Raw genomic sequence first — 23,449 nt, 5'->3', positions numbered from 1 at the left:
GGTCACCGAGGCCCAGAGAGAAGTGAAGTGGGTTGCCCAAAGTCACACTAGTTTTAATAATCATGTCGGTATTTGTTAAGCGCTTCCTAGGTACCAGGCACTGTTCTAAGCGCTGGGGTCGAGGCAGGGACATCAGGTGAGGCTCCCAGTCTGCATCCCCATTTTGCAAGTGAGATAACTGAGGCCCAGAGAAGTGACTTGTTCCAGGTCACACAGTGGGGAAAGCGGGATTCGAACGCACGACCTCTGCCTCCCCAGCCCCTACTCTTTCCCCTCAGCCGACACACTCTCGACGTAGATTCCTCTTCCTTCATTCGTTTAATGGTATTTATTGTCCAAAGTCACCCAGCTGCCACGTGGCAGAGGCGGGATTCGAACCCATGCCCTCCGACTCCCAAGCCCGGGCTCTTTCCCCTGCGCCCCAGCGTGTGCAATGACTTGCCCACAGTCACACAATTATTATTGTTATTATTATTGCTTTATTATTGTTATTATTATCGTCATCCCCCTCTTCCAGGACGGAGGCGGGATTCGAACCGGCGTCCCGTCCCTCGGCCGCGGGTCCCGCTCCCCCCCCGCGCCACGGCGCCGTGCGGGCGGGCGGGAGGCGCCCCCTCCATCTTTGAAGGGCGCGACGCAGGCCGGCCTGGTGCGCGCGTGCGCGGCCTCCCTCTCGGGCTGTTGCTGTGGTTTCGGAAAGAGGAAAAAAAAAAAAAAAACCCGGTGGTCGCGGCTGGGGTGGGGGGGGAGAGAGAGAGAGAGGGGGGGACCCCCCCCCCGTCCTGGCGGCCGGTTGGTTTGTCCGGGGCGTCCGGCGCTCTTTTGCGCCTGGCCGGTCTCCTGGTGTGCGCGCCCCCTCCCCCTCCTCCCCGCTCTCCGTCTCGGTGCGCCTCTGTCTGTCCCCGCCTTCCCCTCCCCCTCCTCCCCTCCCCCCTCGGGCGGGCGGGCGGCCTGCGCTGCGCTCCCCTCCCCCTCCCCCTCCCTCCCCCTCCCCCCGGCGCTGTGGCGTGTCTGAGCCGTTGGCTGCTCCCAACCGCTTGGCTCTTTCCCTCCCTCCCTCCCTCCCGGCTCTTACCTCCCTCCTCCTCCTGCACCCCCCCCCGGACCCCCCCCCGACCCCCCCAGACCTCCCATTGCCGCCTGGGCCTATTTTGGGGGTGGGGGGAGGACCAGCCCAGCAGCAGCAGCAGCACCAGCAGCAGCAGCAGGAATTTCCTTGGCGCCCCCTTAGCGGGAGGGGGGAGCCCCCCGTTTGGAGGTAAGGGCGTTGGACCCCCCCCCCCCCGGGTGCAGACCCCGGGTGGGGGAGGGGAGGTGCACAACGTTTCGCGTGGGAGCCCTTTTTGCCCCCCTTCCTTCTCCCCGCCCCCCGCCGACCCCGGCAGCCCCGTCGGTGGGCAGGGATGGTCCTTCCCCGAGGCCCAGTCCTCCATCCCCAGCGCTTAGCGCAGCGCTCCGCACGGAGGCGGAGCTCGATCAATGCTAATGGATGAATGAACGTGTGGGGGGGGAGGGTGACTCCCACCCCTGGGCCCCACCGCCCCCCCCCCCCCCCGGTTTGGGGCTCCTCGGGGTGGGGGGGCTGCTTTTTGGGGGGGGGGTGGATGGAGGGTTATTTTGTGTCCCTGGGCCCCCCGGGCTGGAGGAAGGACCGGCTCGGAGCGGGGAATTTGCAGCAAATCGAGTCAAGGAGCCATCATGAGGCAGCCTCCTTTCTGGCCTATTTTTAGCCAGGAAGGCTCCTCGCCGTGCAGATCGATTCGAAAAGAAAGAAAGAAGGGGGAGAAAAAAGAGAAAAATCCCCCGGCCCCCAGCGGGCCCCTCTCCGCCGCCCCTGACCTTCGACCTCTGCGGATTTTCCGGATGGTTTAAGGGTCGTTGGGGGTTTTTTTTTGGTAAATGTATTTATTGGGGGGAGGGGGCGCCCCCGGGGCACGGCCAAGGACCGGACAATCACCTTCCTCTCGCTCCCACACTCCGTCGCACGCTCCGCCCGCACTCTCCACCCTGGGGTCTTGACGCCTTCTCCCCCTGAGCACATTGTGCGGCTAACTTCTTTGATTCTCCCGAAAGAACTATCGATTGCCTTCGACCCCATCCCTCCCCCTTCCAGGCGCTTAAAAAAAAAAACAAAAAACAACTTGAATTCACAAAGTTATTGTCCCTAAGTTTGGGGTGGAACCTGGGCTTTATTTTTTTTTTTTCCCATCGGACGGGGGTGAAGGCCACGGTACAAGTCGAGGGAAATTACCCTCCCAGTGTGGTTTTCAACTGAAATGGAAACGGATTTGTTTTCCAAGGAGCGAAGCTTGGGAACCTTGGGAAAGGGAGTGGAGACTCGGTGGTTAAGGGGTTGACATGTGTTCAGCAGGTCTTTTGCGTTCCTAGTTTTTCTTTAAGTTTCCTTGGCGTGGGCAGTTGAGGTTAAGAGGTGTGTAGAGTGGAGCGTTTGAGCAATATAAGGAGACAGGCCAGTGGAGAATGTTTTTAAAGTTCCCTATATATATATATTTTAGTTCCAATCATGCCTTCCTAATAGGACGAAGTCTACAAGGTGAAATTTCCCCAGGGGTGCTTTCTGTAAAAACACACACATACACACACAACTTGTCGTTGGGACAAAATTTAAAAGATGAAATTACCTCAGGGGTGCTTTATTTAAAAAGACACTTTTACACACAGCTTGTCGCTGGGACATCACAGAATTGAGGGCCTAAGCTCTTATGTCAGGTTTTAGTGTATGCAATTTATGGATTTTTTAACTTCTCAAAGTTTACTGTTAATTGCCTCCAACTCGTTTTCCAAAGTAGCGTTCCTTCTGTTGATTGTTATGGTAGTCATCCTAAACAAAACCTAATATGGTTTCTGAAGTAAGGAAGGAGTCATGGGCTATTATTTGAGCCTTTTGGGGGGAGTAAACTATAATTAGGCTATAATCAAAAAAACCCATCCCTTTTCTTAGGTATTTCTTCAGTGGCTTGGATAACAGAGGTTTATAGTTTATCTCCAAATTATATTCTGTGTGTGATAATATTGTGTCAATGTTTGTGACTTTAGGCTTTCCCGTGTGATTGGTTTTTGCGGTGGCACTTGCGGTTTTGGTTGTTGTTTTTTTTTTTTTTAACATCAATGTGTGTTTTAAAAAAAAAAAGAATTCTCAAACACCTGGGACTCTGCTTGCTATTTGAATTCACTATTAGGCAAGGGAGTCAAGGCAGATTGATCTCCGTGAACACGGGTCTTATGTTGTGCGTATCAAGAGAGGACTTTGTGTCAGGCCTCCCAAACTATCACTGAGAACTCTGGAAATTAATTACTACCGAATTTTATGTACTGGGGGAGGGGCAGAACAGAAGGACTGGTTGATTCTATGTAGAGTTTTCCATACTCTTCTGTTTTTTAGTTTTTTCCTTTCTCAAATACATTTTTAGAGTCTGTGTAAGAAAAAAAAAATGCTTACTCTTCAGCTGGTTCCTCTAGCCAACACCTGTTACCAGACATTTTGTGTGAATGGAGGATTTTGCTTGCCGCCTGGATATGGAAACTGATATTAAGGCAGGAGTGGACAATAAAGTAACTTATCAGCCAAGTGTTTTTAGAAGAGATCTTTAGCAGGCAGGAACAGGGACATAAGCAAATACAAATGTTATTTTAAAAGCAAATCCAAACTTTCTGTTGCCAACCTCAGTCGCGACTCTCAGTCGGTTTCGCTGGCTTCCCGTATTGTATGGCCTGGAGAAGCGGTGCGGCCTAGTGGAAGGAACCATGGGCGGTGGGTCGGAGATCCCGGATTCTGGTCCTGGCTCTGTCGCTGGCCTGCCCTGTGACCTTGGGCAAGTCACTTCTCGGTGCTTCAGGTTCCTTGTCACTAAAAGAGGGGTTAGATACCTGTTCTCCCTCCTAGTTAAACTCTGAGCCCCAGGTGGAACAGGACTCTGACCTGATTATCTCTACCCCAGTGCTAGGCCCATAGTAAGTGGTTAACTCATGCCGCTATTTTTTTTTTTCCCTTTTAATGACTGTGGCCTTTTCTTAAGACGTTGCTGCCAGAGTAGGTGTATACTGAGTTTGTTACTTGGAGGATGCCGTCCCAGAATTTCAAATGGGTTAATAGACCAACTTGCCCGCTTTACATACACTGGACCTTCCGTAGACCCAGAAAGTGAAGAAATGCGATATAAACAGACACGTTACCCCAAAAGGAAATGGGATCAATAGACCTTTTGAATGGCAACCTGTTGAATAAATACATCTGTTCACATGTGGCAACGAAATATAAATAATACCTTGTCAGGTGAATGGCTGACAAAGGAAATGGCCATTGACAATTGATGGTAGTCAGAAGGCACTCAAGGAGATCTTGATTTGGCCAGTCTTGGTGGGGTTTACTGGAAAATATGATTCTAAGTTATTCTTATTTTTGGGATAAAGCATTTAGGAGTGGCTCTTAACACCCTCTCCCTGCCCCCCTCACCCTTCTTGGGCTTTTTCAGTGCTTCCTATGTGCCCGTGTGCCTGGCACTGTTCAAAGTGCCGGTATGAGTACAAAATGCTCAGGTTGGACACAATCCGTGTCCGTGTCTTAATCCCCATTTTACAGATGAGGCCCAGAGAAGTGATTCGCCCAAGGTCACACAGACAAGTGGCAGAGCCGGGATTAGAACCCGGGTCCTTCCGAGTGCCAGGCCCGGGCTGTATCCGTCGGGCCAGGCTTCTTCTCGTTTTTGTTCCCTTTTCATGGAAACCTTTGGCAGACCTGCCTGTGTCGTCAGCCACCTCTGCGGAGTTATCACCAAAATAAAGTTTAGGGCAGTGTACACAAAGGCAAAGCGGTAACCTAGACGGGGAAGCGGATGATGTGGATCGATACACTCCATGGAGGGTACAGGACCCCGTGTGCCAAAATAATACTGACCTCCAGCCCCTCCCCAGATTTGGCTGGTCGAGCTTCCCTGCCCCCAGACTATGCCCCCGAGGGGCAAATCCAGTGGCTCATTTCACACACTTTCATGGTATCGACTGTCTGCACACAGTAAGCACTCGATAAATACCATTGATTGACCGAGACAGGACAGTTGCCCGATCGAGTTTAGGTGGACAGAGTGTCTTTGCCAGGAGCCTGGACCCTTGGGCTCGAGGCTCTCCTGATTGACCGATGCTGCTTTCCGCGAGTCGGGCGGGTACCGGTGACCGGTAGCGTCCCGAGCGCCGTGCCGGTGAGACCGCCAGTTGTTTTGGGCTAGCCAGGCAGCCTGGAGTAGACCAGACTTTTGTTGTGGGCAGGGAATGTGTGTGTTTATTGTTGTATCGGACCCTCCCGAGCGCTTAGTACAGTGCTCTGCCCACAGTGAGCGCTCGATAAGTGCAATTAATAATAATAAATACGATGGATTTAATGAACGATAGGGCTCATGGGCAGTGCTCCCAGGTATCAGGTGGTATTCATTCATGGTAGAGAAGCAGTGTGGCTCAGTGGAAAGAGCCCGGGCTTAGGAGTCAAAGTTCGTGGGTTCTAATCCTGGCTCTGCCACCAGTCAACTGTGTGACTTTGGGCAAGTCATTTCACTTCTCGATGCCTCAGTTACCTCATCTGGAAGATGGGGTTGAAGACTGAGCCCTCATCTGGAAGATGGGGTTGAAGACTGAGCCTCACGTGGGACAACCTGATTACCCTGTATCTACGCCAGCGCTTAGAACAGTGCTCAGCACATAGTAAGCGCTTTAACAAATACCAACATTATTATTCATTCAGTCGTATTTAGTGAGCTGTCGGGTACTGTTGGGCTCCCCTCCATCCTCGGGCCTCTGCTCTGGCTGAGAAGAGACCCTGTGTGGGATGAGCCAAAACAATAGAGGAGGGGAGAGGGATGGGCACAGCCAGGAGGAGGAGGCGATTTCCGTCTCTGTAAACCATCCGCTCCTCTCTGGGCATGGGCCTGCCTCCAGTGCACGCCCTCTCCCCGTGGAGGCAGTCGGGTCCTCTCAGGCATGTGGCTCCAATGTCCTCGTTGATCCTTAATCCTTGTCAGTGATCACTCCATCAGAGGTAGTTGTTGAGCGCTTACTGTTTGCAGAGTACCGTACTAAGCCCTCAGGATAATACAGAGATAATTAGAGAAGCATCATGGCTCAGTGGAAAGAGCCCAGGTTTGGGAGTCAAAGGTCATGGGTTTGAATTCCGGATCTGCCACTTGTCAGCTGTGTGACTGTGGCAGGTCACTTCACTTCTCTGTGCCTCAGTGACCTCATCTATAAAATGGGGATTAAGACTGTAAGCCTCATGTGGGACAACCTGATTACCCTCTATCTACCCCAGCACTTAGAACAGTGCTCTGCACATAGTAAGCGCTTAACAAATACCAACATTATTATTATTATTGCAGTGTATGTAGACATGATTTCTGCTCTCATGGCCTATAGGAGTTATGTCATAATATTGCAGTAAGAAAAACGTATCAGGCTTTGTGGAACATAGGTGATCTTAATAGGCCTTCGGAGACGGGGAGAGTGGTGGTCTGTCGGATATGAAGGCAGAGGGCCTTCCAGTCGGGAGATGGGACGTGAGCAAGGGATCGCCATTGAGAAAGAGGAGCTGGAGGTACAGTGAGTAGGTTGGTGTGTGTGGGCTGGCTTGTAGAAGGGGGATTGGGGAGGTGAGGTAGGAGGGAGGGAGAGAGCTGACCGGGTGCCTGAAAGCTGATGGTGAGGGGTTCTACCCGACGCAGGGAAAGATGGACGACCAGTGGATGTTTTCGAGGAGCTGGGGAGATGGGCGCAGAACATGTTTTTTGGAAAAGTGGCCCGAGCAACAGAGCGAGATGAAAGACTGTCGCGGGCTCTTGGACCCTTGCGCCATGGCAGAGCCTATGAGAACTACCGCCTCGCTTCGGGCTTCCCGGCATGTTCTGTGCCGGCCAGCCAGTAAAAGCTGCTCCCGCGCCCTCTTGGCGTCCTCCCCATCAGATGGCCTCCACCCCACAGCCTCCCTCTCGGCCGGCGCCACCTTTCCTCTGCGCCGGGCCATCCGGGAGACTCTGTCCCCTCCTACCCACCTGACCTGGTGGGACAGGCAGCGGCACCCGTGGTGTGAGGACTCGTCAAACCCCGGGAAGACTGGAGGCTGTCGTAGTAGTTGCTGTGGCTGGACCTTGGACTTTGAGCCACAAAGAGCTGGAAATTCTTCTCTAGATACATCACTTGGCAGATTTTGGTATTTTATTTTGGGTAGGTGTCCTTGTATTTTATCCTGTTGTATTATTTCACTCATTCAGTTGCATCTATTGAGTGCTTACTGTGTGCAGAGGACTGTACTAATTGCTAGGGAAAGTACAATTCAGCAATAAAGAGAGACCATCCCTACCCACAATGGGTTTACAGTCTAGAAGGGATTTCTGAAGTGTCTGTCTCTAGTCCCACTTAGAGTCTTAGATTGACCTCCACCAACCCCTACCCCGCCCTCCCCACCCCCTTGGGACAGGGATTGTGTTTAATTCCCATCTGGGTGTTCTCTCCCAGTGTTTAGTACAAGAAGTGCTCAACGCTAGTATTACTGTGGATTGGAGAGGGAACAGGTTCGAGACAGGGCGGCCAACCAGAGTGCTGATGCAGAAGCGCTGATGGCGAGCACTCGAACCAGTGGTAGCAGTTTGGATGGGGAGCAAGGGGTGGATGGTCAAGAAGTTGTGCAGGTAGAACTGACAGGATTTGGTGACTGACTGGTTACGTGGGTAGGGAGGGAGAGGGGGTCGAGGGTAATGCCAAGGTGGCAGGCTTGTGAGACAGGGAGAAGGATGGCAATGTCCCTAAAGTGATTGTAAGGTTACTTTTAAACATCGGATTTTTCCCAGTGCAGGATTTGGGTAGAAGATCTGTCATTTTAAAAAAAATTTGCCTTTCTGCCCCATGTAATCCGTGCTTTTGGTGAACGGGAAATGGCGCAAGCCAAGGCAGTTAGTGGAGGGAGAGAAAGGAATTTTGATCATCAGCCTCTTGGTACCCGAGAGTCGATCGTACGTGTGTTGGTGTAGGCCGTTTAAACGAAGAACTGAAAAATGACCTATGGAGGCTGTTTGTAGTTCTTTTACGTGGGTAAACAGTGAAAATCCAAGTTGAAGTGGGCACTAAATGATACTTTTGAACGTCTTGCTACAATTACAGCTTTATTTTTGCAGTCGACATGTTAGGCTCCTCTATGTGAAGAAACTTTATGCTTGACCTGGAGAGGGAGGTTTTATTTTGAACTGTTCTCAATAGGAGTGGAGCTGTTCAGATCTGCCAAGCACTGGCCTTGTGCACCAGTCCAGCCGTGGTCATGTGGTCATCTGACAGACAGATTATTCTCCACACCCCTTAAAGCCATTATAGAGGCACATCTCTAAGAAGCCATCCCTGACTAAGGCTTCTTTTCCTCTTTCTTCAGCTCCCTTTATTCATCCCTCCCACCTCCCACCCAGGCTCACAGCACTTATGTACATATCTGTAATTTATTTATATTAATGTCTGTCTTCCCCTTTAGACTGTAAGCTTGTTGTGGGCAGGGAATGGGTCTGTTACATTGTACTCTCCCTACTGCTAAGTACAGTGTTCTCCACACCATAAGCGCTTGATAAATAAGATTGACTGAATGTCTCCTCCTCTAGACTGTAAGCTTGTCATGGGCAGGGGGTGTGTCTGTTATACTGTCATACGCTTCCAAGCACTTATCACAGTGCTCTGCACACAGTAAGTGCTCAGTCAGAATGATTGATCTGCATTTTGGGAGCCACATGAAAGTGCTCCTAGCTGCCTGCCTATGTGGCTCGCATAAATGGTGCCTTATTTATTTCCCTCGGGGTTGGCGGTGGACTGTAGGGGGTCGCCGCTTAGCTCTGGAGGCATTAGTGGTGGGGGGACGGGGATGACTTCACTCCCCTGGGCTGGGCCGGGGTCCCTGGTCTGGGGCTGGACCCTACCCCGACTGTCTGTCTCCTACTCTCCACCACCGTTCACCACTCACCTTCCCTTCCACTCCTGCCCAGGAATGTCGGTTTGCTGCTTAGGTTCAGGGAATTCTTTCTGGGTCCGCGCCTCTTGGCCACATGTTCTCAGTTTGCAGCTCTACAGTTAGCGAAGCTCGGCCACCCCTGTCCCGGGCCCTGATTTGTCTGAGGCCCATGGAGCCCCGGCCTTAGAGATCCAGGGTCAGGCTGTGACCGAGTAAAATCGGAACTGTGGGTCTTCTACGATTGCTGTATTTCAGCCTCGCCGTGTTGGAGGAGAGCTAAAAATTGGGAAAACTTTTTGTGGACCCCAAGAATTAAAAAAATGTTTTGTATGCTAGTGGGCCCTGGTCTGGCAGGAGATGGGAAGGGTAATAAGAGCCACCTGCTCGTCCTCTTGATCCCTTCATGTTCTAGGAGATTTTTGTAGGGCTTTGGCTTGATAAGTTTTGAGATTTTTTTTTTTCTAAAAAAGTGGCTATTGCTATTATTATTACAATTTTTTTCATAAAGTCACCTAAAGAGATCCAACATTGCACTTGAGTTTAGGGCAGGTTAAAACTACAATGAGAACTTGGGTGTTTGTTTTTTTGTTTTAATTTTCTTTGTTTTTGTTTCCCCTTTAAGCAGTTTTCAACATTCCTCTGTCCGCCTCTGGTCTAACCTTTTAAGTCCTGGGTTCCTATTTCTGCTAACTTAAATGTGCTGAAGAGCTAACAGTTCTGGCCATCAAAAATGCCTTTAATATGGTGTTCACCTACTTATCGAGGAATGGAGAAGTCATTTTCCCGTGACCTTGTAAAAATTGCCTTTTAGGTTGTTCTGATAGTCTTCTGAAAACCTAAATTGATTTGCAAAAGAAAATATATCTTAGTAAGAAATGCCAGGAATACATTTTAGTAAGTTCTAGTCTTGATTTCTCCACGATGTTGAATCCATCGATAGATGAGAAATGAGAGAATTTCAGTATTTGCAAAAATTGTGGCCAGAGGTGAGGTAAATAGGAACTGAGTTCTGCGATTCTCCCTCTACTCCTGTTGCTTACTTGGTGCGCCATTACAGCCAGCTTTATCAGAACCCAGACGAGTCGCAGGCTGGTAGTGGTCGGTCCTCCCACTTCATTTGACTCGGAACAAACTGAAAACTGAAGGGAAACCTCACTGTGCCTGACGTTACCCTCTTCCCGTACACTGAGAAAGTCTCACTTGTAAGGGCACAAATCTAGCTCCATGATCAAGTTCAGATGCTAGAGGAACTACTTTGTGCCTTCCAGTTTGATAAAACACAGGGAACCTTGAATTTGCCATTGTCTCCAGCTCACTCCAGGGTGGGCCCAGATGCCCCAGTCTCAGACCCGCGTGGGACCTCGTCCTGCGGTGGAATGGATCTAACCACCCGGATTGGCACAAGAACCGATCCGTGTACCCTGGCCTTCGTCAGGCACCCGCGAGAGCCAGGGCCGTCTTCAGCGCCGTTGCTGCAAGGGGCCAGAATGCGTTTACTGCCTACCCTTCTCCAATTCAAAATCCTGGAGATGCTGGGCACCCCCACGGCATAAGGCCACAATGTCAGAAGGAACGCCATCTGTTTTCCCCTCCCCTGCGTCCCCCAGCTTTCACCTCCCAGGTCCCTCTTCCCTTAGGGGCCGTTTCCAGGGGGAGGGCGCTTTCAGGTGAAGCCCCTGACCATGCACACCTGAGGCAGTTGTGTTGCTCTGTGTGTGTTGTGAGGCTGGCCATTGAACGCCCGGCAGCCAAGCAGCTCCCTCTGATCTAGGTTGCTAGGCCTGAGCTGAGCCACTCTTCAGAGGTGAGGCAGAGTTCTCCAGAAGCAGCGTGGCTCAGTGGAAAGAGCACGGGCTTTGGAGTCAGAGGTCATGAGTTCGAATCCCACTCTGCCACTTGTCAGCTGTGTGACTGTGGGCAAGTCACTTCACTTCTCTGTGCCTCAGTTCCCTCATCTGTAAAATGGGGATTAAGACTGTGAGCCCCACGTGGAACATCCTGATTCCCCTGTGTCTACCCCAGCGCTTAGAACAGTGCTCGGCACATAGTAAGCGCTTAACAAATGCCAACATTATTAAGGTATTCACTTCAGAGCGGGATGCTGACTGCCTACCTACAAGGATTTGGGACCATTAATTTCAAGTAGATGGGGCTTCTCTGATTAGAACTCTTAGCTGATTTTCTAGGCCTCTCTCAGGGCAGTGGTCCTTTCAGCTGGCCAAAAGGTGAGCAGCTGTTTTCACAGCTGTTAAGTGTGTGGATTAGCAGATTAAGCTGCTCAACGTTTGAAGGTGATGTCTTTAACCCTTATGATAAACATCTTTTGGCAGCATCTGCCAGGTGAACCCTTTATATAAACAGGAGTGGATAAAATCCCACCCCACCAGAATTTTTACACAGTAGTCACACTCTAACCCTTGTCATAGTAGTCGAGATGGTATTTATTGAGCACTTTCTGAGTATGAGGGAGTGTACTGCCTGCTTGGGAAAGTGCAACAGAAGCAGAGTCAGGTTCCCTGCCCACAAGGAGCCTGCCGTTCGGACAACTGGTTGCTAATAATTGTGGCATTTGAGAACTATTCGTCTTCGTATTAATGAGAACTAAGGAGATGTTTTTCTCTATGTCTTGACCGAACTATCTACTGTCCACAATCTGTGGAGTAAATGTGTGTTTTTTGAAATCTAGTTTAACCATCCTATATATACCTCTATCTAATTACTTTTGAAAGGGCAGTTGAATTTTAAAGATGGTATGTCTTACGGAGTTTTCTCATAAAGCCATCCTCTCTACCTTGGCTTATCCACTTCTCCCCCCCAAACCGGCTCCGTGTGAAATATTTTGACTGATTTGACTAGAGTGATTAAAGCTCTTTGTAGTTAGCTTTAAAGGCAATAGATCCGTACAGCATAGATAGTAAGCAGTTCTCAGCACAAAGCAGGTGCCTTATTGCTGACCTGGATGTACTAACATGCACACAGATAATTCAGAATCTTTTACTATTGGTATGCATTTGCAGTGTTCCTTGATAATGTGACTGCTTTTTATCACTGGTCTAAATATTTGTAATGCTTTCATCAATTTTTTGGCTCTTAGGATCCCAGAGTATGATTTCCTAGGACAACTCTACTCTAGTGCATTTTCACTGGGTTTCCGTGGAACCAATTAAGAGTGGTATTGCTTTTAGGGGTGTTAAGTGCCAAAATACGGTCCTGTGAAACAAGCATTCTCCTATAACCTACCTGAATTCAGACATTAAGCACTGGTGTCACCTATGTTCATCAAATTATTCTTCTAGGACGGTATCAGAGGCCTCGCACAGTTGTCCCTGTATCGCGCAGCTGGAAATAGGAGATGCTGTAGCCGTGTGTCACAGTTCTCTACTGTTTAAGGATTGTCAGTGTTTGAGTTGTCCGATCTAGTTTTCTCCTTGATCTTGGTACCCCCAACCCTTCCCCCTTTGAGGCCATGCTGCTACCGGGATCAACGTGTTCATTCAGTGGAATCTGAGTACTTACTATGTGCAGAGCACTGTAATAATAATAATAATAATAATGTTGGTATTTGTTAAGCGCTTACTATGTGCCGAGCACTGTTCTAAGCTCTGGGGTAGACATAGGGGAATCAGGTTGTCCCACGTGGGGCTCACAGTCTTAATCCCCATTTTACAGATGAGGGAACTGAGGCACAGAGAAGTTAAGTGACTTGCCCACAGTCACACAGCCGACAAGTGGCAGAGCTGGGATTCGAACTCATGAGCCCTGACTCCAAAGCCCGTGCTCTTTCCACTGAGCCACGCTGCTCTTCTCTTCACTGTACTAAAGCAGTTGGTAGAGAACAGTACAACTAGAGCTAGCGGACGTGTTTCCCCAGTCAATTTTTTTATTTGTATTTGCTAAGTGCTGGAAGCAGCATGGCGTAGTGGATACAGCACGGGCTTGGGAATCAGGGGTCTTGGGCAGGTCAGTTCACTACTCTGGGCCTCAGTTACCAGTTAATGGGGATTAAGACTGGGGTTGTCCCACGTGGGACAACCTGATTACATCATATCTACCCCAGTTCTTAAAACAGTGCTTGGCACATAATAAGTGCTTAACAAATATCATCATTATTATTGTTCTCTAGGCCTTATTTATCTCATCTGGAAAATGGAGATTAAGACCGTGAGTGAGCCCCATGTGGGTTAGGGACCATATTCAACATGATTTACTTGAATCCACCTCACCCCTTAATACAGTGGCCGGCACATAAGTAATCGCTTAACAAATACCACAATAATAATAATAGTAATGATAGTAATTATGTGTCAAGCACTGATGTAAGTGCTGGGATGGATCTAAGTTGAATGGGCCAGCTATAGTCCAAGTCCTTCATGGAGTTCACAGTCTTGAGTAGGAGGAAGAACAGGTACTGAAGCCCCATTTTGTAATTGAGACTACTGAGGCACAAAGAAGTTAAGCGACTTGCCCAAGCAAGAGGTGGAGCTGGCTCCTTTGGCATCCAGGCCCGGGCTCTAGCCACTAGGCCATACTGCTTCCCTGATGTTGCTCGAGTCAAATCTCACCGCTCCTCAGAGCCCCCAGTGACTCCATATCTCTCTCTGTCTGCCTATTGAGGTGAACACCTTCCATTAGCTTCAGGCCCCTCCATCTGTTCTCCCTAGTTTACACCTCAGCACCTACCCGCCAGCCTTCCCGAAAATCCCATCGACTCCAGGAAAGCTTCCCCAGTTAATTCATCCCACTCCAGGTGTGTTGGAATTAAATGGCTACTGTGTGCCAAGCACTGTGCTGAATGATGGGGAGGTACACAGTCATCAGATGGTCATCAGATCAGACCCATTCTAACTGGGAGGAGGAAGGGATATTTCACCCCCAAGTTGCAGATGTGGAAACCAAGGGTCAGGGAAGCTGTGACTTGCCCACGGTCGCACGGCACGCAAATGGCAGAGCCAGGAATAAGAACCTAGTACCTTAACCCCATCCTCAGCACTGATGTACATATGTATATTTTCATTTATTTGTAATTTAATCATTCAGCTATTTCATTGTATGTATTTTTTACTGTTTTCTGCTGTATCCTTAGCCTTCCTCCTGCTTTCAGTATCTGTAAATAATTTCTGTCCGTTTCCCCCATTGAATTGTTAGCTCCTTGAGGATAGGGGATGTGTGGTTTGCTACTGTTGAAGCACCTAGTACTCAGGTGGTCAGTAACTATGAGTGATTCTCCCTATCAGTGGCATTTAGTAAGTGCTTCCTATGTGCAGAACACTTTACCGAATGCTTGGGAGAGTTCCAGTACAACAGAGTTGGCAGACACATTCCCTGTCCAAAACGAGCTTACAGTCTGGAGGTGGGGGAGGGAGGGCAGACATTAATATAAATAAATAATTTGATGTATAATTTATAGATATGTACATAAGTGCTGTGGGATTGAGGGTAGGGTGAATATCAGATGCCCAGAGGTCACAGATAAGAATGGGTAGATGAGGCAGACAGGAGAGGGAGCTGGGGAAATTAGGGCTGAAACGGGGAAAGGCTCTTGGAAGAGATGTGACCTTACTGATGCTTTAAAGGTGGGGTGGTGAATCTGGAGGGGGAGGGGGTCCCAGGCTAGAGGGAGGACATTGGAAAGGGGTCGGCGGTGAGGTGGATGTGGTCGGGGCAGAGTGAATAAGCTGGCGCTAGAGGAGCGGAGTGTGTGGGCTGGGCTGTAGTAGGAGATCAGTGTGGTGAGGTAGGAGGGGGCGAGCCAATTGAATGCTTTAAAGCCAATGGTAAGGAGTTTCTGTTTGACGTGGAGGTGGGTGGGCAACCACTGGAGGTTCTTGGGAAGTGGGGAGACATAGACTGAATTTTTTTTTAGAAAGAATTATCTGTTCGGTTGAATGAATTACAGGCTCTATCTTCCTCAAGAGGCCTTCTCTGTCTAAACTCTCTCTTCCCTGGCTCGTTCTCCCTTCTGCAACGTCTCTGCGCTTGGACCTGTGATCTCTGGACATTTGATATTTGCCCCACCCCAAATCCCACAGCATTTATGTACATATCTTTAAATTACATATCAATCACTTATATATCCATTTTAATGTTGGTCTCCTCCTCTAGACTGTAAGTTTGTTATGTGCAGGGAAGTTGTCTGCTAATTCTATGGTATTGTACTTTCCCAAGTGCTTAGTACAGTGCTTTGCACATAGAAAGTGCTCAGTAAATACCCTTGATTCTACCATTTCCGATATTAAAGTAAATTGCTCAGTTGCAAAACTGACAATATGGAGATTTTAATTTATGAGGGCCTCTTAGAATCCTGGAATAATTATATGGCCACCTATTTCAATAATGACTATGTTTTCTCCCATTTTAATTAGGTTCTCATCATGGCATTCCTGTTGTATTGAAGCTTTACCTATAAAAACTCCTCACCATTGGCTTTAAAACACTCCATCACCTTGCCCCGTCCTAACTCACCTCGCTACTCTCCTACTACAACCAGCCTGCACACTTTATCCTCTAATGCCAACCTTCTCACTGTACATGGATCTCGTTTATCTCACCGCCGACCTCTTGCCTGTGTCCTGCCTCTGGCCCGGAATGCCCTCGCTCCTCCATTGCGACAGACGATCACCTTCCCCCACTTCAAAGCTGCATCGAAGGCACATCTCCTCCAAGAGGCCTTCCCAGACTTAGTCCTCCTTTTCCCCTTCTCCCACTCCTTTCTGCGTTGCCATGGCTTGCTCCCTTTATTCCTCTCTCAGCATTTATGTTCATATCCATAATTTATAGCCATATCTGTCTCCTCCTCTGGACTGTAAGCTTGTTAGGGGCAGAGAATGTGTCTATATATATTGCTATGTTGTACTCCCCCAAACACTTAGTACAGTGCTCTGCACACGGTAAACGCTCAATAAATATGAATGAATAAAAATTTCATGCCCCCCCCCCCCCAAAAAAAACCACAAATAAACAAAAAACAAGCAATCTGAATATGTTCCGAAGAGTTCTACAAAGAAGGCATTTCAAAGCGGTTGAAATAGTAATTTTCCTGCCCAGGGCCTGGAGAGTTCCACCGTTGCCGGTGTTCTAGACAGAGCCGAGGGTTACGTGGCAGGCTCTTGGTGTCTCTTGCGGGGTTTTGGTGGGGGTTGCGATATTGTCCTCTATCAGCAGTGAGGAGAGTGTGCTGGAAGAGCCTGAGGGAGGCTTCTCTTCCCCCTTGACCCTAGTCTCGGCAGTGGGAGAGGTCCTGGCTTCTGGTTGGTGTCCTGGCAGCTAGCTGCCTGCGGTCAGCTTCCTCCTCCTCTCCTTCTTTGGTGGTGGCAGGATTCTGCCGGCCAGCGGCGGGGGGAGCCGGGGCGGCTCATTTCATAGGTTGAAAGCCGAATTCCTCGACTCTTGGAAATAGGGCAACGACAATGCCAGGATCCCAGCTCGGTCAGTTCCATTCGTAATGATGTAATGAGGATAACATTCTCCTTTAGTCAGAGGGTCAGATCGGGGATGTTGGCTAACACAAACACAGATCTTAAAATAAAACCTCTTAGAATGTAATCATTGTTCTGATCAAGGCAAGAGGGGGCTACAGCTTTGGGCCCGTGGCAGGGATCGTCAGGGTATGTGTATACAGCCATTCCCCGTCTTTGAGGTCTTCCGGCAGTACCACTGTTTCTTTCAACTCTCTCCGAGTTCAAGAATAAGCTGCGAAGTTTACTTTGGCGTGAACACCTCTCTTCCCAATCCTCCTCCCATCTTTAAGGTGTTTCGATTGACTTGAAGAGCATCACTGACGGTAGCCCTGTTGAGCATAGATAATGGCAGATCTCAGTCTGTTAGAACAAAGGGTCTTTTTGCTGACTAGAATGAGAAAAACAACACTCGGAAAACTCTACGTGTGCCCATAAACCTTCTAATTCAAGTCCTCTTTTTATCTGTCCAAATTCACGGTGCGTAACTGTGTGACTTGTATTTTTTGGTCACCTTTTAAATGGATTCATATCGATTCAGTCAACTTTTTTGCATCTTGGAAATGCATTAATGCACCGTGCCTTGCTTCTGGTGGGAAAGTACTCACTGTTTAGCGTTCTTCTGATTAGCGCCCTGCTTTCATGAAACTGAGTGTGCTATTGGGGCTATAGCAGGGTACAGAGCGCTCTGCCAAGCACTTCTAGTAGAGTGCTCCGCACACAGTAAGCACTCGATAAATATCACCGATCGATTGCTTTATAGGGAAGGTTTGGGGTGTACTGAGAGTGCTGAAGCACTGTGGAGGAGAACGGGGCAATCCTACCTCCTTAAATCACCGGGCAATTGGGAGACGCCATTTGGCTTAATATGCAAACTAATTCCCGTAATGCTGACCCTCTCCCACATGTCTTAACCCACAGACGGTCATTTTTCTCATAGCACATGTTTTCAATTGAATGCTGATGGGGAATTAGGGAAAGTCATTCTGACACCACAGCTGTCCGGAAAGAAATGGTTAGAAAGAACGGTTGCGAGTGTGTGTTGGTTCAGGTTGGCATTTTCAAACACGAGGTTTTCTTAACCTGAGGCTCTGGAAAAGGGGTAGCCCCTCTCTTAGAGAAAGATAACTGGTGTTTAAGTACTTCCTGTGTGCCAAGCTCTGTTGTAAATCCTGGACTAGATACAGGATAATCAGATCAGACATCTCATCGGTTTTCTGTATTCATTCATTCAATCGTATTTATGGAGCGCTTACTATGTGCAGAGCACTGTACTAAGCGCTTGGAATGTACAATTAGGCAACAGATAAGAGAGGCAATCCCTACCCAGCAACGGGTTCACAGTCTAAATGGGGGAGACAGACAACAAAGCAAAAGAAGTAATCTGGCGTCAATATCATCAAGATGAATAGCATCATAGTTATATTCACAACATTAACAAAATAGTCATAAATATATACAAATAGGCACAAGCGCTGTGGGGAGGGGAAAGGGAAGAGCAGAGGGAGGGAGTAGGGGGAATGGGGAAGGGAGGAGGAGAGAGGGAAAGGGAGGGCTCAGTCTGGGAAGGCCTCCTGGAGGAGGTGAGCTCTCAGTATCTTCTCCCACGTATGTCTGGAAACACACTTTCACACAAATTCACCTCCTGCCTTCCTTCCTACCCACCTTTCTCAATGCAGGGACCAGAGCACATGTAAGACATGTAGAAACATGCTTATCACTTGGAAATTGTTAACTGGGGTAACGATACACGAAAAGGACAAACTTATTAAAGTACACAAGGTCCAGGGGTAAATTCTAGAGGAATTCGGGACTAGAAGTGGAGAGTAGCAGAGAAAAAAGGAGAAAAACGGCAGAAAAGCAAAAAGGAGAGAAAATGAGAGGTACCTAGTGTTACATGTGTCATTTATTGGGTACCTCCTGTGAGCAGAGAGCATTCACTAAGCACTTGAGAGAGTACAGTACAGGCAGGATAGGTAGACTTGATCCCTACCCATTAGCAGCTTAATAATAAGAATGATAATAGTAAAAATAATAATTGCAGTATTTAAGTGCTTACTATGTGCCAGGCACTGTATTAAGTACTGGGTGGACACAAGCAAATCAGGTTTGATGCAGTCCCTGTCCCATATGGAGCTCCCATCTCCCCACTGACTACTGGGGGTCTGGGGGGAGGAGGGAAGGGGGAGAGAGAGAGATTCAAATAAGTTATCGATGGACCTGTACATAAGTGAAGCAGCATAGAGAAGAAGGATGGCCTATTGGAGAGAGCATGGGCCTGGAAGTCAGAAAGACCTGGGTTCTAATCCTAGCTCCGCCCCTTTCCTGTGGGGAGACCTTGGGCAAGTTGCTTAAATTCTCTGGTCCTGTTGTTACTTCCTCTGTGAAATGGGGATTAAGACTGTGAGCCCTGTGTGGGACATGGACTATGTCCAACCTGGGTAACTTGTACCTACTGCAGCACTTCGGATAGTGCCTGGCACATAGCACTTAAATACCATAAAAAAGGGCGGTGAGGGGTGTAGACACAAGTACATAGGTGAAGAGAGGGCTTGGTCAGGGAAGGCCTCTTGGAGGAGAGGTGATTTTAGTAGGAAGAGTGGTGGTCCGTCGGATACTGTGTTGTGGGGGGAGTTCTGGACTGGGGAGAGATGGTGGTCAAGGGTCTGGTGATGAGAGACGAAAATTGAGGAAGATGGAGTAGAGGAGCAAAGGGGTTGTAGGAGCAAAGTGTGCAGATTGTAATAGATCGGTGAGGAAAGGTAGGGCAGGGAGAGCTGATTGAGTGTCTTAAAGACAATGGGAAGAGTTTCTGCTCGAGGCGAAGTGGTTGGGCAATCGCTGGAGGGTTTTGAGGAGAGGCGATTTGGGCAGGGTGTTTTTTACCCCCCCAGAAAAATGATCCGAGCACCAGAGTCAAGGCTGATAGTTCTGATCCTTGCTTAAAAGTCAGAATAGACAGCCTACCTAAAGTATATATAGTACTATTTTGGTTTTCTTGAGCACTCAGATGATGATTATAATAATTGCCGTATTTGTTTAGCACTTACTATTTGCCGAGCACCATACTAAGCGCTGGGGTAGATGCAGGGTAGTGAGGTCCCACATTGGACTCACAATTTAAGTAGCAGGTTGCACGGGGATAGAATCCCCATTTAGCGGGTGAGGAAACTGAGGCACCGAGAAATGCAGTGACTTTTACCCAGCATCACGTGGCAGGTAAGTGGTGGAACTGGGTTTAGAACCCAGGTCTCTTCTGACTCCCAGGTCCTGTGACTATCTACTCAAGGGTCACTAACTGTTGGGAAGCTGGATCCCCTCTGCAAAAGCGCTTGCTTCACTTTACATAGATGTGTGACCCATCAGGCACGGCTAGGCCACTTGGTGCTCTTGCAGGGGGGAGGTAAAAAAAAAAAAAATGACCTTTAATTTGAAATGCTTGCATTGTATCTATGTATGTGGGGCAGGGGAAGGAAGCACTGATTTCTTAAGAGTAGTTACTGCCTAATTCCACTACTTTCATTAACAAGGATTTCCACACTCTTGTCTCCAACGATTAAATTAAAGTGAGAATTGAAGTGAGGTGCAACTTTTGTGAGCAGGTACCCCTGCCCACCCCCCCCCCCCCAAAAAAAATCATGAATGTGGTACCGAATTCATGGTTGTGGTAAGATACAACTGTATTGTTAAACAGGATGTGTATTGGTCCCGGATTCATTTGCAGCAAGATAGCGTGCTGGCAGTTCTGCATCATTTTATTCTATTGACAGCATAAAATCTGCTGGTTTGGGTCCACAAAAGATGTAGGAAACATTTAGCTAATACCACTGGATTCTCTCCCCCCCTTTTTTTTATGGTGATGAGTAAATAAACTGTGTGTGTGTGGGGGGGTTCCAAAGAGGCTGATGCATCTAAATAGAATTGGTCTGGAGAAGGGATTCTTCAGTCACATGTGCTGGCTCTCGGCTCTGACTCACTTATTCTGTGTGTGGTGACATCGCCATGTTTAGTGGTTGTTGGGTGTTTATGTCAAGCTGAATGTGCTTTCACTTTGTGGGACCAGAGAGCTAGTGGGGGATGGAAGGGGGAGCCAGTCAGTCTAACCAGACTCATTTCTCTGGAGGTTGGACCCTCAAAAAGGCTGCCGGGGTGCCTTTAGTGGGGTAGAAGGGCAGAGGTGAAATGCAGGGCAGGGAGTTGACAAGGAATGTAGGGTCCAGGCCCACTTCTTCTTATTTTGGAGAAGCAGTGGGGGAAGCTGCATGGCCTAGTAGATGGAGCATGGGCCTGGGAGTCAGGAGGGACCCGAGTTCTAATCCCAGCTCTGATACTTGTCTGCTCTGGGACCTTAGGTGAGTCACTTCACATCCCTGGGCCTCTGCCGCCTCATCCGTAAAATGGGGATTAAGACAGTGAGTCCCATGTGAGACAGGGACTGTGTCCAACCTGATTAGCTTGTAACTATCTCAATGCTTAGTACAGTGCTTAGCACGTAGTAAGCGCTTAACAAACATTTTTTTTTTTTAAAAAACCCAGTAGAGCAAAAACCAGTGCTCACGATGCTAAGCAAGGGTAGAGGTAGGCAGACTCGCTTTAGACCTAAAGCAAACACGCCTTAGGTTGCTTCTCATCTGAACAAGAGCACCTTTAGCAATAGTTCATTATATGTCTCTACTTAAGGCATCTTGTCCTTCTGTTGGACTTCCCGAATACTCCGGACAGCAAATTGATTTGGCACGAAGTAAAAAGAATCACCCTCTGGTGTGATGTGGAATGTGTCATGCCACATGCCATCTCAATCTTTTGCAGTGGTATTCATTAAGCACTTTCTCTGTGCAGAGCACTGTACTGAAAGCTTCGGAGAGTAATAATAATAATGTTGGTATTTGTTAAGCACTTACCATATGTCCAGCATTGTTCTAAGCACTGGGGTAGATACAGCATAATCAGGGTGCCCCACGTAAGGCTCACAGTCTTAACCCCCATTTTGCAGATTAGGTAACTGAGGCATCGAGAAGCTAAGTGACATGCCCAAAGTCATACAGCTGACAAGTGGCGGAGCTGGGATTAGAACCCATGACCTCTGACTCCTAAATCGGTGTTGTTTCCACTAAGCCACGCTGCTTCTCTGAGTACCGTCCAACAGAACTAGCAGACACATTCCCTGCCCATCACAAGTTTACAGTCTAGAGTCTAGCACTTGCCGCTTGAGGTCTGTGTGTAACTTTTTTGGCCGATAGCCACCAGTTGGTTCCTTAAGTGTGAACTAACAGTTTTGCACCGGGGCAAAGAGGAAAGTATAACTTCTGCTGGTTTCCGTTCTGTCCTGCTAGAGCGTAGTCAATGAAAAACTTGATAATTATGTGAAAACGGCATCTCCTGTCGAGAATGGCTGAGCATCTCTGGCCCCTCTCAGCCCTCAGAACCTAATGCAGGAATCACTGAAGTTCTTGTGTTTTGCACTGTGCCACTCGCGCATTCTCGTCCCTGCCCATTCTCCCCCCCACACCCCACCCTGGGCATCTTGTCCTTCTGTTGCACTTCCCAAATACCCAGGGCAGCAAATTGATTAATTTGGCATTCAGTTAAAAAAAAAAAATCACTTGGTGTGATGCAGTATGCATCATGTGTGTGCCATCTTGATTTTTTTGCTTTTGTAGAAAGCCAATTAGTGTTATTTGAGTGCTTACGATGTACAGAACACTTTACTAAGTGTTTGGGAGAGTACCATGCAACAGAATTAGCAGACACATTCCCTGCCTGTAACGAGCTTAGAGTCTAGAGTACGTGCACGTAAATGTTTTCCAAATGTTGTGCCCATTTTCTGGCCGGAGTGACTCTGGCAGAGGGCTGGTGCTGGGCCCGAGCAGGCGGTTGCCTTCAGGAGCTGCATCGGTCCTTACTGCCCACACGAGCCAAGCGGCTTTCAGGATTCCTGCCGAGCCTATCCCATCCATCAGTCAGTCAATGGTATTTATTGAGAGCTTCCTGTGTGACGAGCACTGTGATAAGCGCCTGGAAGAGTCCAATATAACAATAGAACCCACTCTGGGGGGATGCCTTACATGGCAGTTCACCCCTGACGGCACAGCCCTAGCAAGCGGAACCCAACTAGTACTCGGGTTGTCCCCTGATTCCCGTCTAATCAGTCCTTCGGTGGTACTTACTGAGTGCTTACTATGTGCAGGGCACTCTGCAAAACACTTGGGAGACTATAGTACAAGAGCTGGTGGACACATTCTTTGCCCAGTAGTAGCTCATACATCCACCATAAACAATCCCTGAAAGATAATATGAGACCCTTCCCATGGTATTTTTCAGTAGAAATTCAGGGTGGTTTAATGACTTGCTTAAGTTTACACTGTTTACCCAAGGTAAGTAGGTCCTAATAATAATAATAATAATAACTGGTATTTGTTTTGTGCAAGGCACCGTACTAAGCCCTGGGGTGGATACCAGCAAATCGGATTGGATATGGTCCTTGTCCCAGGTGGAGCTCAGAGTCTCAACCCCCGTTTTACAGATGAGATAACTGCCCAGAGAAATGAAGTGACTTGGTCAAGGTCATGCAGCAGACAAGCGGAGGTCTGACAGCCCTGGCTGTCCAAACTTTATCATCTCTAATCTGAATCTCTTTGTGGCTGGAGGGTTGCTGTTGTCCTAGCCTCAGGGAAAATGGAGAACAGTTGAAATAACTGTACATGGGCTAGACCTACCTGTTCTCTGCCCTCACCCTTTCCTTCAGGCTAACTCATCTCTGTTCTTTTAGCCAACTGTCTCCTCTTTTTCTGTGCCATCCCCTGAATCATTTTAGTTGTCTGCATCCCTTTAAATTCCCACACAGTTCCATGATACTTTGACCTTGTAAGGGCTCCCCCAGAGATCACAATTAAGTTTTGCCTAGCCCTAGTTTCAGTGTGCTAGATGTTTTTATTGACACATTTCAATAGTTTACTTGCCACCTTAATTAATTCTGCTGTCCTGTGTGCTCCGGTCCTAAGTTTTTAGTGTT

At 48.4% G+C, this 23,449-nt stretch overlaps 1 protein-coding gene across 7 annotated transcripts in view; it reads left to right on the top strand.

The window, feature by feature from the left end:
• The first annotated feature begins 1,134 nt into the window (after positions 1 to 1,134).
• Positions 1,135 to 23,449, top strand: part of TBL1XR1 (TBL1X receptor 1) — a 200,647-nt gene continuing 178,332 nt past the window's right edge. For 6 of the 7 annotated variants that reach the window (XM_039913135.1, XM_039913141.1, XM_029059500.2 and 3 more), the window contains exon 1: positions 1,135 to 1,258. The gene's annotated coding sequence lies outside the window, so the exon portion shown is untranslated. The remainder of the gene's footprint in view (positions 1,259 to 23,449) is intronic. The other variant, XM_039913142.1, reaches the window with a different exon arrangement.

The sequence above is a fragment of the Ornithorhynchus anatinus genome, chromosome 1, assembly GCF_004115215.2.
Source record: "Ornithorhynchus anatinus isolate Pmale09 chromosome 1, mOrnAna1.pri.v4, whole genome shotgun sequence".
Taxonomy (NCBI): domain Eukaryota; kingdom Metazoa; phylum Chordata; class Mammalia; order Monotremata; family Ornithorhynchidae; genus Ornithorhynchus; species Ornithorhynchus anatinus.
Note: the sequence above shows the minus strand (reverse complement) of the source record. Positions and strands in the feature narration are given on the sequence as shown.